The following is a 17907-nucleotide window of genomic DNA, read 5'->3' as shown; positions in this document are numbered from 1 at the left end:
TCCAGATGGACTTTCTGACTACTTTCTACGCCAGCCTTCCCTGTTCATTGTTGGAGAATCACCAGAGAGATATTTTATAAGCCTTCGCATTAGAAACAAGGGGCTCAGAAAGTTGCTATATTGTGTCTTAGAGAACGGTGTGTGCCACTATTAAACTTGAGCTACTCTGCACAGCGGTGAAGACGGAAAAGAAGGATGATGCTGGAACGCTTTCATTTTGCTGTGTATATTCCTTTCAGCGCAGTTGCTCAGATTCCCCCCTAAAAGGATGTTGGGGCTGCTGCTTCTCAGAGACACAACCTAGAAGCAATCGTCCTTCGCTCCTCACCCCAGCTCCGCTCCTCACCCCAGCTCCGCTCCTCACCCCAGCTCCGCTCCTCACCCCAGCTCTGCCACCCACCTTGTAAGCCGTTTGTGCTCACTCTGCTGTGCATATCACACAAGACTGCTACTTATCTGAATCATATTTAGGATGCAATACAGCATGCCCATTCTCTCCAGGAACACCATATTCCATTGTGAAAGATTTCCTATGCCTTTCACCCCCTCTACTCACAGTTTCCATAGCAACGCTTGCTGTGGTGCTGTTGCTATCACGGAGGCTATTTCTTCTGATCACTATTGCTGCTTGTTGTCATCAGCATCATTTTGTCTGTCAGTTAGTCATATCCTGAGCCTAAACATCTGGCCTTTTGGGAATGCCTTTTCAAAATAATTGAAGAGCAAAAATAAGGGAAAAAGGCATAATTATCAGCAGATTATCAGTAATTACTATACATCAGGTTCATTTATCCCTCTTTAATTTTTTTTACAAAGTCATTGTAATCCTTTCCGAACAAGTTTGTATGATATCAAGGTATCCATTGTTGCTTCTATTAGTATTATTATTATTTTTTAAAAGATCACTTTTACCCCAGCCCTTTGTTGGTGGGAAGAGGAGAATTACGTAGCTAAAGTTTCTGAATATCATTAAGTAGAAGTTTCCTGGCTGTTGAAGACTGAGTTGAACAGAATGCTGTATCCCCTGCTTTTGCCACACGGGGGCCAACCTTCAGCGCCTCCTTGCGGCTGAGAGAGGATAGGCCTTTTTTGGAGTGGCATGGAAGCTGTGCCGCTCCGGACACCATGTGTCTTTAGATCTATTTAAATCTAGGAATCCGAAAACCTTAGTTTAATCTCTGTGGCTTCTCTCAATTGTCTAGCTTGGTGCTTGTCACCAAAAGGACTTGAGAATTTGATGGGACCCAAGGAGGGTTTCCATTATAGGGACCGGCTTTCCGCCAACTACCTATTTGTACTGCCTTTCTTTGCCTCTTACTACTACTTTTCTTGGAGATTCTTTCAATCATATTCTCTCCTCCTCCCCCTTTGTTCTAGCAGCAGTACTGAGAGAATTCTGTTTGCACATTTGGTTTCCATCTGTACTTAGCTCTGTTTGTAACTTCTTCAATTGTTCACACAAACTGTTTCTCAGAGGCCACAGAAACAGAACCCAATGCCAATTCATTTTTCTGGCATTGTGAGAGTTGCTTTCCATCACTGTCCCAAATTTTGCCTCACTGCATCCCAGTCACCCGAATATAGTCTCAATGCCTCCAGCTTCCCCCACCTCCCATCCACTCCCTCCCCATCCTCTTCTCCTCCCTTCAAAAATGGGTAGGCCTCCCATGGGTATCTATAAATCATGATATATTGAGTTGAGGTGGGACCAAGCCCCTCCCCCTGCATCAAGACTGGCAAGGTAAACCAGCATGAGGAATGGTTCCCAAAAGCCATCTCAAGTACCCAGACAGACAGTTCCTGATCTCACTGCTAGGAGCCCTTACAAACAGACCAAGCCATGCAACTGTCACACATATGCTGAAGACCTAGGTCAGTCACATGCAGGCTCCCTAGATGTTGGTTCAGAGTCCGTGAGCTCCTAGGAGTTCAGGTCAGCTGTCTCCGTGGGTTCCCCTGTCATGAGCTTCACTGCCCCCTGATTTGTACAATCCCTCCTCCCTCTCTTCAACAGGATTCTCAGAGCTCAGCCCAGTACTTGGCTGTGGATCTCTGCATTTATTTCCATCAGTTACTGGATGAAGGTTCTCTGATGACAGAGCAGTCACCAATCTGATTACAGGGGAAGGCCAGTTCAGGCACCCTCTCCACTACTGAGAGGATTCTTAACTGGGGTCATCCTTGTGGATTCCTGGGAATTTCCCTGGCACCAGGTTTCTCTCTGACCCCAAAATGTCCTCTGCTCCATCAAGACCTCTCTTTCCTTACTCTTCCCCTCCATCCTACTCCCAACCCACCTGACCCGATCCCTCAAATCCTCATGTTCCCATCTACCCTCCCCCTGCCCCAGTTTGTCCATGGGGGTCTCTTCTGTTTCTCCTTCCCACGAATATCTGTGCATCTGTCTTTAGGCCTTCCTTATTACCTAGCTTCTCTGGGACTGTGGATTGCAGCCTGGTTATCCTATACTTTGCTCCTAATATCCACTTATGAGTGACTACATACCATATTTTTCCTTCTGAATCTGGGTTAACGCACTCAGAATGATTTTTCTAATTTTGTCCATTGCCTGAAAATTTTATGATGTTATTGTTTTTTATAGCTGGGTAATAAATATTCCATTATGTAAATGTACCACATTTTGTCTAAACATTCTTTGGTTGAGGGGCATCTAGGTTTTTTCCAGGTTCTGGTTGTTATAAATAATGCTGCTATGAACATAGTTGAGCAAGTGTCCTTGTGGTATGATTGAGCATCTTTTGGGTATATACCCCAGATTGATATAGCTGGGTCTTGAGGTAGATTAATTCCCAGTTTTCTGTGAAACCACCATATTTATTCCCAAAGTGTCTATATAAGTTTGCACTCCCACCAGTAGTAGAGAAGTGTTCCCCTTACTCTACATCTTCTCCAGCATAAGCTATCATTGGTGTTTTTGATCTTACCTAGTCTGAAAGCTAAAAGATGGTATCTCAGAGTTGTTTTGATTTGCTTTTCCCTAATGGCAAAGGATGTTGAACAATTCTTTAAATATATTTTGGCCATTTGAGATTCTTCTGTTGAGAATTCTCTGTTTAAATCAGTACCCCGTTTTTAAAATTAGATTATTTGGTATTTTGATGTCTAGTTTCTTGAATTCTTTATATATTTTGGAGATCAGCCCTTTGTCAGATGCAGGATGGGTGAAGATCTTTTCCCATTCTGTAGGTTGTCATTTTGGAAGACTGAATTTTAATGAAACTAATTTTTAAATAATAAAATTTGAAGGATGTTATTTTATTGATTGACGTACCTTGTGGTTGAGGACAATTTAGCTTAATAGTTTTCACTCAGCAACATCAGGGCTGTGGGTAAATCAAGAGGAGGTTTCATTCCTGGTTTGATGGAGTGTTGACCTTTGCCGTGCCAGCACGGGCTGGAACCAAGAGTCTCGGCGGAGGGTGTCCAGGTTGAATGAATACACAGAGCAGGAGGTTGAGGTGGAACAGCTTCCTTTATGTCTGCTGGGCTGGTTTTATACCATGGCACCAAATGAGGAGGGGGCTGCGAAGGGACTGTAACCTGACCCTGGCAGGGATCAAGGACCGGTCACCATGCACTCAAAATTCCTTCCTTCCTCGCTCCAGGAGCAGAGGGAATTTATTATGTTTTCCTTGCAGATAAGCACCTCAAATGGGGGCAGGAATATCAACTTGGGGCTGCAGTTCCCACAGACCTTGGTCATCTGTGACCACTGATGAAGGTATTAATACAATGTGGAAGTCTGAAGGTGGGCCGTTGTCAGTAGACCACCTGTGTTAGGTGACAGCTGCTGCTTCTTGGAGAGGATCATGGGTAATGTTTCTCTATGTGCCTTCATTTTTTAACTTGTAGAGAGACAGTCTGTCTTGCTATGCTGTTATAAGAATTAAATTATTGATCATACAAAGAAAAGTTCCTAATCCATAAAAACATTCAATATGTTGTAGCTATCTAATCATAAAGATCCATAGGCTAAATTATGGAATTTAGCACAAAATTAAAATAACAATTCTTGAAAAGTTGTCACACTTAGGGCTTAACACTCAACAGTCACTTATTGTAGTGCCTTGACTAGTTGTGAGTCTATATTAACTGCTGGCCACTTAAAAAAAGAGTACTCTTTGCCTGACATTGAGAGAATCACCAGTCTATGGGTATAATAACTTCTTTGATATTAAAAGAGATTAAATATAAACTTTATATTTTCTCTTTTGACTTGATATCAGAAACATTAGCTCTAAGACAGTATCTCATCTTTGACTGTATATAGGCAGTCATCATTATGCCCATATCATTTGCTATTTCTTATCTTTGTTTCTGTGTGTATCTGCTATTTTTTTCAAACATCCAAATCCATTTCAAATCCTTTTGAGAGACAGGGGCAGCTAAATATGGTAAATTCCTAAAGTCTATAACAATGGGTTAGGAAGAAAAGATACAGGAAGTGATATTTACTTCAGGCAAATTTTGTTATCCCAAATCTTCTTTTCTAATCCTTCATGGACGTCTTCACAGAAAGACTCAATTCAGTATTATTGTGAGAATGATTCAGTAAAAAAGATTCTGATATCATATGTTACAAATACTTGCAACTGGAAATTGCAAACTTATTGCAGGAAATATTTCAGATGTCTGAATTATTTTCTATCCTTCACATGATAGAATACTAGAAGGGTACAATTTGTTCACTTTTCACACTGCATTTGACCTGAACAATAAAAAGAGGCCTAACCAGCTTAATTGCATGTTAGTTTCAGTTTCTCCTTTGGAAATGAGGGGAGGAGGTATTGTGTTTCCAGACTTATGAATTTCAGGTATCCCCCTCATTTGGATATGTTATATGACTCCTAATAGAATAGAAATTGAAACATTTTAAGTAAAGAATATGGAGCTTGCATCAAACATTTTTAGAAATGAGATTTTCAGGCCTTCCAGTCACGGTTGTTTCTAGACTTAGCATTTCTGATCATCTTTCTGCTGCACTTGGGCCTGCACTTGGCACTTGAATTGGTGAGCAGAGAAATACCTGATGGAAGGGACTTTCTGTCCTGAGCTCTGGAAGACTTCTTCCCATTCCCTCTGCCTTGCTAAAAACCATTAAATTACATTTTAAAACTAGCCACCAAGGTCTATTTCCTTATTTGGCCACTTCTTCCTCCTGAGGCTGACTACCCAAGGTCCAGTTATCAAAGTATTGAAGTCCAGTAACCAAATTTCCCCTTTCTGATCACATAGTTAACATGTCCAATTAAAATTAAACACCTCACCTAACATGGGTTTCCCCTTGTACCTTTATAAATTGCCATTTTCCTATGGGCCCTGTCTGTCTTCTGTCTACCCAGAGGCACTCCTATGTTCCGTTGTGACAAATATCCTTGTCCCCTTTCTTTTGTTTCCTACTTTTTCTCCCTCATCCTCTGTCTCCTTTCTTAGTCTCTTATTTCCTGCCCTCTGTCTCTCTGGGGCAAATAAATCTCCTTTGTGTTGCAAACTTGGTCTTGGGGGATCCTTGCTGATATGATCTCTTACAAGCAAAGGAGTAAAGTTCTAAAAGAAAGAGTTCATTGTGTGTCTAGTATAACTGAAAGAATGAAAAAGGGATAACATATTATCATGAAATTTCAATGTACTAGAGAGAAAGAACTAGAAAAACCCGTAGGGAAGGATAGGAGATCAGGAAGACAATTGCATCAGAAGTCTTTAAACATTTCATAATCAGCAAGACTAAAAATTGTCAGTGTAAACAAAAACAAAAAAATAAGAAGAGGTGAGAATAAAGGACAGGAGCCCCCAAGAGAATGGTGAAGACCAACTCTAGGGACAGAGCCATCAGGTAGAAGAGTCTCCCCCACTGAGATCAGAGCAGAAAGACTCACATAGAGGCTTCTTCAGATCTCAGGAATTGAAAGGACTCTGTCTGAATACATCAAGAAGAAATTGGGAGCCTTATTGAAGCTAGAGGTTGAACTAACCAAGACTGTCTAACTTCAGAGGAAACAAAAACTCACATAAGGGAAACAAAGAAAGTCCAGGATGCAGGTATGTGCTTGTGCGTGCTGGAAAGAAGGAAGAAGGGACTGTAGATGTTCTTACTGGTGTCAGCTCAGCAGATAAATACCTAAAACTAGCACTAGCAAAGTCAACATGTAGCAGCACAAGTCTATTGTTTAGAGACATAGAAGTATTACCAAAATATTTTTTAGAATAGGTGGAAATGATTTGCTTCAGGGAAAGAGGGGGAAAGGGTGATCTTAGCATATTGTCTTTAACACATTTTCCCCACTGTGATTGAGAATCAAATTAGGGCTCTCTGAGAGCAAACATGTTAAGCATGGTGGTTCCCCAGCTAAAGTGTCTACAGTTTTCATCAGTTGACATGAAAGTACAGAAACTGTCTTAACAGAGGCAGAAGAAATGGGGCATGTGAAGATAGGAACAGGGTAGAGGAGAGAGCAGAGACACAGAGAAAACCAAGTTCAAAGTGAAGGTAGGGGCTGGAGAGATGACATGACCCTTAAGAGCAAAAATGCTCTTATAGAAAACTCAGGTTTGGTTCCCAGGACCCATGTTTGGCAGTCCCAGGGGTTCTGAGGCCCTTCTGTGGCTTCCACAGACATGTATGCACATGGCAGTTTGAACAGTTATAGCCCCATAGACTCAGGTGTTTGAATGCTTGTCCTATAGGGAGTAGCACAATTAAGAGATGTGGCCTTGTTGGAGTAGGTGTGGCTTTGTTGGAGGAAATGTGTCACTGTGAAGGTGGACTTTGAAGTCTTACATGCTCAAGCTATGCTCAGTACCCAGTTTCTTCTTCTGCTACTTGCAGGTCAAGATGTAGAACTCTCAGCTCCTTCTCCAGCACCATGTCTGCTTGCACACTGCCATGTTTCCCACCATGATGATAATGGACTAAACCTCTGAATCTGTAAGCCAGTCTCAATTAAATGCTTTTTTTTTAATAAGAGTTGCTATGGTCTTGGTGTGTCTTCACACCAATAGAAACCTTAACAAAGACAGAAGTTGGTTCCAGGGACTGGGGTATTGTTGTGATAGGCCTGTCCACGTTTTTATTTGAAGAAATATGGACCTTGGTACTGTGGATTAGAAAAGCAATTGAATGCTTTAAATGCTGCTTAATGGGCCATCTTAGTAGGAGCATGGAAGACAGCAGTACTGAGTGTGATTCAATGACCTCTGGGGCCCTGGCTGAAGAGGTTTCAGAGGATAAAAATTTTAGTATGCTGCCTAGAGATCATTCTTGTGATATTTTCGTGAAGAGTGTGGCTACATTTGCCCTTGTCCAAAAAGTCTGCTTGAGTCTAAATTGAAGCATTTTGGATTAATTACATTGGCAGAGGAAATCTCAAGCCAGCATAGTATAGACTTTGTCATGTGGATATTAGTGTTAATGCTAATGAAGATTTATAATGAATGCTGATCAAGGAAAAATACAAGATGGATATAGTACAATTTGAGGAGAAAAAGAATACCAGGAAGTGGAATAGAGATTAATTCTGTATTCAAGGAGATAAACAGATTAAAAAGTGAGATGAAGGGAGTGGTGACCTCAGAGTAAGCTCCCACCCAGCTAAGTTTCCAAGTTGTGAAAGGAACTAAAGAAAAGTTTAGAATTGGGTGTGGTAGCCCACACCTTTAATCCCAGTACTCAGAAGGGAGAGGCTGGTGGTTCTCTGAGTTTGAAGTCAGTATGGTCTACAGAGCAAATACAAGAATAGTCAAGCTTTGGCAGTGAAAGAAACCTTCAAAAACAGAGCTGGTGAAGGTGTAATTGAATGAGGGGCTATATTCCAGTCCCAGCAAGCAGCAGAATGTGGCAATTTTGGCCATGTGGTTCTGGCTTTAGAGTCAAGGATAAAGGAAGGGACTTGTGAATCTTCCTCTAAGATTAAGGAAAGTTGCTGAGGACAGGCATGTGTCAGGGGTGTCCCTGAATGGAGACCTAGAGAGGCCACTGTGTGAAGTGTGTGTGTGTGTGTGTGTGTGTGTGTAGGGACCACTCTAACCTGACTACATAAGCCTAATGAAGCTTGACTCCTTGTGATGAAGGCCTATCTTTCTGCAAAACAATTCTTTCTGCAAAGAGATACACATATGGAAGTTGGATAGAACCAAACCTTGAAAAATGTATCTATTTTTAACTTAGTTGCTTTAATATGGGGTCTTGCTTATTGTATCCTGATACAATAAGCTGATAATCTTGGCTGCCACAACCTCTTGGGTGCTGGGATTATAGATGTGAGCCATTGTATCTGGACTGTATTTTTACTTTTAGAATGTAGTAGGAGCTGCGGGCTGCATTCCTGCCACCCAGCTCCCGGCCGCCTGGCTAGCTTATGCTCCGAAATAACAACACACAAACTGTATTCTTTTAAACACTGCTTGGCCCATTGGCTCTAGCCCTTACTGGCTAATTCTCATATCCCAATCAACCCATCTCTAATAATCTGTGTAGCACCAGTCTTACCGGGGAAGATTCAACATGTCTGACCTGGCGGCTTGGCTCATCGCGTCTGGCTCTGAGAAGAGCTGCCCTGCATCTCAGCTCACTTCCCTTCTTCTCAGCATTCTGTTCTGTTTACTCCACCCACCTATGTTCTAATCTACCAGGGCCAAGCAGTTTCTTTTTAATTAACCACTGACCTTCCTCCATCATTAGAAGATTCTGGCTGTAGTGTGAAAGATTAGAGGGAAACAAGACTGAAGGAGGTAAGCCAGTTGTAGGGCCATGACCCCAGCACTACTGATATACTGAGCCAAATCTGTAGGGGGCAGTGGAGCGCTGTTCTCTGCACTGCAGGACGTTTAGACCATTCATGGCATTGTTCCACTAGATTCAGAGATCTCATTTCTGGTGGTGATAACCCCGAAAGGATCTACATTACTGCTTATTTCCTGGAAGGTAAAGGTAAAGTCACTTCTGTCTGATAATTATGTTCTCTCTCTCTCTCTTTCTCTCTCTCTCTCTCTCTCTCTCTCTCTGTGTGTGTGTGTGTGTGTGTGTGTGTGTACAATTCTCTATTTACTAGCTTGAGCCAAACAGACAGTATAAGAAGGCAATAGGGACTTAAGAGACCTCCTTCTTTCCATTTGGCAAATGATTGAATGGATAAGAATTGGAGACTTTACGTATAATGTCAAGTTTGTCTGAAAAATCAGAGATTTTGTATCCAAGTACTCAGGCAGCATAAATCTGCTGAAACAAGTTTGTCCAGTGTGGCTCAGGCTCTCCACAGCCCAAGAGAGACCTCTCACATTGCTTGTTTGCCTGTTCCTGTGTACATAGAAGCCTAAGGCCCCTGCTTTGGCTTCTGCCCCTTCTGCCCCATATGTATCCCTTATGCTTTCTGTTAGAAATATGTATGTCAGACCTCTTAGATTTATATAAACTGATCCTCTTTCTTCATCCTTTATGGAAAAAAACAGAAAACACAAGCACACAAAATGCATAGATATTCCCAAATCCTACACTCTGCTTGGATTTTGTTGCCAGTTTTCTGAATATCTTGGCTGCTATGATTAGAATTCACTTGTACAGGGACTGGAGAGATAACTCAATTGGTAAAACATGGCCATGCACATGTGAGAACCTGAGATTAACACTCAGAACCCAGCTGAGAAAAGTCTGAATGGTGGCATGCGCCTGTGGTCCCAGAACTGCAGAAGATGACTCTAGTGATACCTGGGCTCACTGGCCAGCCAGCCTACCTGCATGTGCAAGTTTCAGGCCAGTGAGAAATTATATTTCACAAACCAAGATGGACAACTCCTGGGGAACAATAGCAGCTTTAATTCTGGCCTGTATTCCTACACCACACACACACACACACACACACACACACACACACACACACACTCCTAAACCACACACCACATACACATAGTCTCATACCACATACATACATATATACCACATACACATATCATAAATCCCTCTTACCCCTTCCCACCAGACACATACATACACACTCCTACAGTATCCCTTGCATACCACCCCCCCACAACACGCTCCCATACCACACATACCACACTGACACTCACCACACATACACACCACACAAATCACACACACACAATACATTTACACACACCACACCTACTCACCACACATACATACCGCACCACACACACATATACACGCACACACAGAGACACACACTTACCACACACACCAGAAAGAAAGAATAGGTCACTCTTCCTGTTCTTGGCTAAATCTCTGCCCTGTTCCTTCAGGAGCAATGTTCTCCAAGCGTTAAGGCAATGAAGCGAAGCAGGTGCTTCCCTCTCTGCTTTAGTGCATGATAAGCCCCATCAGTCTGGGTCTGGTTACAATTTCGTAAAGCAATCAAGAGTTCAGGCAATTAGGAAGTCTTCCAATATAAAATAATTCAATAGAATTTATTCCCACTCATGCCTGTCTGCATTTTAAGGGGGAAAAAAAAGTACTAATGGCCTTTCATGTTAATGAATCTGAAATGTGCTTTAAATGAGCTTTACCTGTACTATTTGTAAGTAAAGGACAGAGTTCTGAGGTTGCTCAAATAATAGAAACCGTGGCATGTCTCTGGGAGGATGAAAAGGGCTGGAGTAACACCACACAGGAGACATGCGAACGGGGTAATGGGGAGACCTAACCATTACTTTCAGGTTGAGCTGAGTGGAGAAAATCAGAATTACAATACTCTTGTGATTAATCTTTGATGAGATGAAAATGTCATCATTGTTTGATGAGAATTTATTAGAGTTCAAAGACTATGAATGATTTAGTCACAATGCGCCAACACCACAGGGCTGAATAATCTCCGTCAGTGTTTCTTGACTCTCCTTTATTGCAGGCTACTGGAGAAATCTCAGCCCTCTCCTTCCCCGGTTTGATTGTTTCCATATTATCAGCTCTCTGGGAACCATAAGATCAACTCAAGTCCTTTGTGATAAGCTTTGACATTGAAATCTTGGAATAGCTTTCCAAGAAACATGGGTGAAGATTTAGGCCCATAGTCTTGTTTTATTATTAATTTGCAAGCATTTTATTTTTAATGATGTGTGTCTATGTGTGTTTGTTCACATGAGTGCAGTGCTCTCTGAGGCCAGAAGAGGGAATCAGGTTCGCTGGAGCTGTAGTTGACAGAAGCTTGTGAGTCATCCAGCACTGATGCTGGGGCCTGGGCTCTGTTCTCTAAAACAGTATGGCTCCAAACACAGAGCCATCTCTCTAGCCCCTTATTCATACTTTTAAAGAAATAATTTTCAGAAAATTCCTAAGAGAAATGCAGAAATCTTGTCTTCTCCCAACATTTCGTGTTGAACATCAGGATGCCAAAATTCTTTTCACAGCCTTCAGGAAGACCTTCCCTTTTATCCCACGGTTTTGACAGTTAAAGTTAGAACTTTAGTCTGTTCCAGATGCTACACAGATCAGTTCTTTCTGGGGCATTAATGGCAACACAGAACAACACAACTTAATGATGCGGACTTAGCACAGGGGCCATTTTGAGGGGGAGAGAGAGAGGCAGAAAGACAGATAGACAAAGACAGAGAGACAGAGACACAGGTAGACAGAGCAATACAGAGAGATACAGAGACAGATAGATGGACAGACAAAGACAGAGACAGACAGAAAGATACACAGAGACAGACAGACACACACAGACACAGACACACACAAAGACAGACACACAGAGAAATACAGAGAGACACAGAGATAGATCCACATAGAGAAAGAGACTGAGAGACAGAGAGAAACAGCGACAAAGTCAGAGAGATAGATACACAGAGACAGACAGACACATACAAAGGAAGAGAGGTAGAGAGAGAGAGAGAGAGAGAGAGAGAGAGAGAGAGAGAGAGAGAGAGAGAGAGAAGAGTGTGCAGTCTGTGTGCTTGCATACATTGGTCAGAGGACAATCTTGAGTACCATTTTTCAGGCATCTTCCACTTTTGATTTGACACACGGCCCCTCATTGGTCTGGAACTTCCAGACAGCTAGGCCAGTGAGCTTCCAAGATTCATCCATCTTTGTCTCCCATCTGCTATTGCTAGGGTTACCTCATATGCCAGTACACATGGATATTTTTTTATGTGGATTCTTGAGAGAATTTAATTCTTGCTTGCAAGGCAAACATTTTACTGGCTGAATTGTCTCCCCTAATTCCTTAGAACAAAAATTCCAGACAAGGCTTCCCTAGGTAGCTCAGACTGGCCTGGAACTTGCCATCCTCTTGGGTCAGCCTGCCAGTTACAGAGACTATAGTCATGTGTCACCATGCTGAGCTGACTGCATAAGGACTTTTCTCTGCATGTCACCATGGCAGGCTGACTGCGTATGGACTTTTCTCTGTGTAGAGACAACGGCAGTTTTAGCAATGCTTGTGGTGAGAGGGGTGTAGAAGAGCTTCTAACCCTGTTTCTCCCTTTTATTGTGGAGGCACTGATGCTCTTCTTCCCCTTCCTTCCCATCTCCTGAAACCATTTCCCACACTCATTGCCAGTGGGTAGTCAAAGACTCATTTCCTTGTGGGTTTTTTTTCTGTCTTCTGCCAGTCTGCATTTGCCTACCGTCTTGTAATTTGGAAATACAACAGTAATAGGTACATTCAGTCTTATGCAAAACCGTTTCCTTCTTACGGAATGAGATAACATTGGCAGTAGGCATCACGATGCCCACTATTTCAGGAAGCTGCCACCACTGTGGTAGTGTTACAATTTGACTCATTCAAAAATATCTTTAACATTTCCAAAAGCTCTCTTTTAACTCTATAGTCTGTTCCAGGCAAAGTGATCATACAGAAGTTTGGATTGTTCCCAAATACTATTTACAAATAGCCTTCTTAATATTTTATTTATATATATTTAGTAAATAAAATCACAAATTTTTCTGTGGGTCCCTGGACAAAGAGCTGCTGTTTTTGAGCAAAAGTGTAGATGATGCATTGTGGAAGAAATTTTTGGCTTACTCTTGTGCACCAAAGAAAGTTCTGGCTTCTCAAAGTCCCCTTTAAAAAACACTTTGTAAGTTTAGCTAGCTTATCTGTGTGGAATTTGCTCTTGAGGCTTTAATCTTCCTCCGAAGGCGATAGTGAGTGATTAGGTCGGGCACAACTGAAATGTTCCAGTATATTGTAATCTCAATTGATATAAAAATCAAAGGCATGAAAAATATAGACAATGAAAGTTGGAGTTACTGGAACCAGAATGTTCCTCAGCTAATAGTCTTCAGAGGGCAGTGGCCTGGAGCTACCTAGGGAAGACAAGGTTTCCCTTGGTAGCTCAGACTGGCCTGGAACTTGCCATGCTCAGCTGCTTGGGTTAAAATCTCACTTCTGTACCCTGGTAGTCCTGTGACTGAACATTTTGATTGATTTTCTTAAACTTCAGTTTCTGCTTGTATCTGCTTAATGCAACAGCTACCGTGTAAGGGTGAGAAACTGGGGAAGTCACATATTGAGTGCACAGTAAGTGCTCAACCACTATTGTTATGGAGCTGTAGAAGCATTTAACAGTAGCTACGATTAATTTCCACCTTTAGCCACATCAGGACCAACCAAGCTCTATCTTAAATAGTGATTTTGATGATATTTTCTCAAAGAAAAAAACTCAATTTTCTAAATTTTCCAAAGTATAAGTAAATCCTCTATAGCGGCAGCTTATTCCTTTGTGCAAAACCTTCTCTAAGGTCTGTAATTTTCCTGATTATCAGTATTAATTTATTGCTCCATGGTTATATGGTAAAATAAGGGCTCCCCTTGTAGTACCTGCATACATGATACCTATACACATGCATGCACACATAATGTGTGTGTGCATGTTGTTGAAGGCATATATAGCTGTTGAGAGATTGGGTTGGTGTGGCCATGAGAGATCTGTATTAGGTGCAGGAGAATCATACAGATGGTTGGGATTGAGCACCAGGTTCCAGATTTTGATTTTCTTCTACGTGTAGTGTGAGGTAATTTGTTTATTTCCTGAAACACTAGTTTTCTTCATCTTTGGAGATGAAAATTACAGTGATGCTTACCTTATAATGAGTCTTAAAATGATTAAAAATAATATATATACTATAACCACATGTTTTTATAGCTGCTAATTATTCTAGATATTTTTTCTTTGTCTTCCTTTGCCTTGGACAATACTTTCACAAACTTGTACTCTTCTGTGATAAGTGATCCCTTGCAAGAGATAAAGAGTGTAAGCTAAGATTTCCATTTCTTCACACAGATGCCTTTAGATCAGAGTGTTTCTTCTCTTCATCCATGCATGCATCTATGCATTCATCCATCCATGCATGTGTGCATCTGGTCACCCATTCCTCTTATATTTCATGAGCACTAGCCATTTTCTATGTCCATGATACATAAAAATACTGTTAACATGGATATCATGATTTTTCAGAGACCAGAACACATGAATGTGTAAGAACACAATTCAGCTTTTTAAGTCTTTTTGGTCTTCTTAAAGCCCAGGCAAAACCTCTATCATCTTCATAGCCCTCCTATATACAAATGATAAACAGGTTGATAAAAAAAATCAGAGAATCAGCACCCTTTAAATAGCCTCAAATAATAGAAAATATCTTGGTGTAACTCTAGCTAAGCAAGTGAAAGACCTGTATGACAAGAACTTCAAGTCTTTTAAGAAGAAATTGGGGAAGAGATTAAAAAAAAAAGATCTTTCATGCTTATGGGTTGGTAGGATCGACGTAGTAAAATTGGCTATCTTATCAAATGCATTCTATAGATTCATTGCAATCCCCATTAAAATATCAACACAATTCTTTACAGACTTTGAAAGAATAATACTCAACTTCCTATGGAAAAACAAAAAATACAGAACAGATAAAATAATCCTGTATAATAAAAGAACTTCAGGAGGTATCACCATCCCTGATTTCAAGCTCTACTATAGAGATATAGTAATAAAAACCATATGGTATTGGCAGAAAAACAGATAAGTAGATCAGTGGAATTGAATCAAAGATGCCGATGTAAATCCATACATGTATGGATTTCTGATTTTAGACAAGGATGCCAAAATTATAGAATGGGAAAAAGAAAACATCTTCAACAAATGGTGCAGGTTTGTTGCTGGATGTCAGCAAGAAAAAGAATGCAAATTGATCTATATTTACCACCCTGCACAAAACTCAAGTCCAAGTGGATCAAAGTCCTTAACAAAAATCCAGTTACACTGAATCTGGTAGAAGAGAAAGTGGGAAATAATATCAAATATATTGATATTATTCTCTGAAGAGAACACCAATAGCATAGGCACTAAGAAAGAGAATTAATAAATGGGACCTCATGAAATTGAAAAGTTTCTGTAAGGCAAAGGACACTGTCAGTAGGTCAAAATGGCAGCCTACAGAATGGGAAGAGATCTTCACCAACCCCACATTTAACAGAGAGCTTATTTCCAAAATATATAAAGAACCCAAGAACTAGATATGAACAAGCCAAAATGTCGTACAGATCTAAACAGAATTTTCAACAAATGAATCTCAAATGGTAAAGAAATACTTAAGGAGATCTTCAACATCCTTAGCCATCAGGGATATAGAATTCAAAATGACTCTGAGATTCCATCTTACACCTTTCAGAATGGCTAAGATCAAAATCACAATTGATAGCTCCTGCTGGAGAAGATTCGGAGCAAGGGGAATGCTCCTCCATTGTCAGTAGGAGTGTAAATTTATATAGCCATTTTGGAAATCAGTGTGGCAGTTTCTCAGAAAACTGGAAATCAACTTACCACAAAACCCAGTTATATCACTGGTGGGCATATATCCAAAGGATGCTCAATCCTTTGTAACAAGGACACTTGCTCAACTATGTTCATAGCAGCATTATTCACAATAGCCAGAGCCTTGAAACAACCTAGATGCCCCTCAACTGAAGGATGATTAAAAGCAATGTGGTGTATTTCCACAATGAGTATTAAAAAGCAATGACACCATGAAATTTGCAGGCAAATGAATGGAACTATAAAAAAAAAATCATCCTAGTGAGGTAACCCAAACTGAGAAAGATGAACACAGTATGTACTCACTTATAAGTGGATATTAGATGTAAAATAAAGAATAACTATGCAACAGTCCACAGACTCAAGAGAGGTTACATAACAAGGAGGGTTCACTGGGGACACCCAGATCTCCCTGGGAAGGGAAAATAAAAATTTCATGAGTGGATTGAGATCGGGTATGGAAAGGAACATGAGCAATCATATGGGGAAAGACATGGAGGGGTGAAATGCTGAGGGGTTTGCTGGGGGTGCATTTCAGGTTGGGTGGATGGCTGACAGAGGAATTTCCTAAGAGTGTACAGGGAGGACTCCAGCTTAGACTCCTTGCAATAGTAGATAAGTAGCCTGAACTGGCTGTCACCTGTAACCAGATTGATGCCTGGCCCAATTTTCATCAGAGAGGTGTTACCCAGCAGCTGATGGAGGCAGATGGAGATCCACAGTCAAGCATTAAGCCAAGCTTGGGGAATCCTGTTGTAGAGAGAGAGAGGAGGGATTGTAGGATCCAGAGGGGTCAAGGACATCCCAAGGAAACCCACAGAAATCAACTAATCTGGACTCACAGGAACTCACAGAGACAGACCTGACAACCAGGGAGACTGCATAGGACTGACCTAGACCCTCTGCACATGTTACAATTGTGTAGCTTGGTTCTCTTGTGGTATTCCTAATAGAGGGAACAGGGGCTGTCTCTGACTCTTTTACTAGCTTTTGGGATATTACTCCCCACACTGGGCTGCCTTGTCCAGCCTTAATACATGGCGAGTTGCTTTGTCTTACTACAACTTGATATGCTATGTTTTGTTTATACTCATGGGAGACCTGCCCATTCCTGGATCCAGACAGAAGAGGAGAGGTTTGGGGAGTGGAAGGGGAGATAAGGGATGGGGTGAGACCAGGGTGAGAGGATAGCAGAGGCCGTGGTCAGGATATAAAATAAACAAAACAAAAAACAAAGACAAGGAAGAAGTGTGAAAATTAAAAAAAAATGGTAAGAATTATTTCAGGTGACATACAGATTTGGAAATTTCCCAAACCAAATAATCATCAAAAAGTAGGCTGACATTTCTACCTCAAGCGTTCTATGCTTGTTAAAATACTTTGCTTGCTGAAGTGTTCAACTGAACTAAATTTCATCTAACATCTGGCCATTGCATAAACACAGCAATGAAAACATGTCTCGTTGCCTCTGCATTGGGTATACATTTTAGAAATCCAATTAGTGTTGCATACTCTGTGTGAATTTTTCTTTTCTTGTGTTTGAACTAATTTTGAGCTCCTACCTGGAATTATAAGAATTCAAATATTTAGTGCACACATCTCAGCAGCACAAAGCAACCATGATAAAGAACAAGGCTTTGTGGCATTTTCTCATGTTTCTAAGACACTCTTTAATTGCTTTGTCCTTGTAGCGAGCACTCATCCAGTGGATGTCAAGCCTCTTGCAGCACAAGGATGAGAGTGGGGAAAAAGAAACATACAGGATAAATAAGGCACATTAATAGCCATTAAGGAATTTAGAATCTAGTGGAGGAGACAGGTACCTAAACAAACCGCTTCACCATAATATGACAGGTGCTTTGAGAGATACATATTGATCTGTCTCCTAAGGATCATGACTTCCCCCAACCTTTCAAGGAAGGTCTATAACTGCTAAAAATTGGGAAGTCCTTTAAACCAAGAATGGGGGTGGGGCAAATAAGTACTTACTGAGCCTATGTTATCCATCTGGGTGGACAGGAGTAGCCAGACACTCTGAAGGTAGATCATCTATGCAGCACTGCCAGTCAGGTGTTGGAGTCTGCGTGTAGACTCACTGTGACGGTAGCTGCTAACCCTATAGTCTATTTTGTA

Source organism: Chionomys nivalis, chromosome 14 (assembly GCF_950005125.1).
Source record: "Chionomys nivalis chromosome 14, mChiNiv1.1, whole genome shotgun sequence".
Taxonomy (NCBI): domain Eukaryota; kingdom Metazoa; phylum Chordata; class Mammalia; order Rodentia; family Cricetidae; genus Chionomys; species Chionomys nivalis.
Note: the sequence above shows the minus strand (reverse complement) of the source record.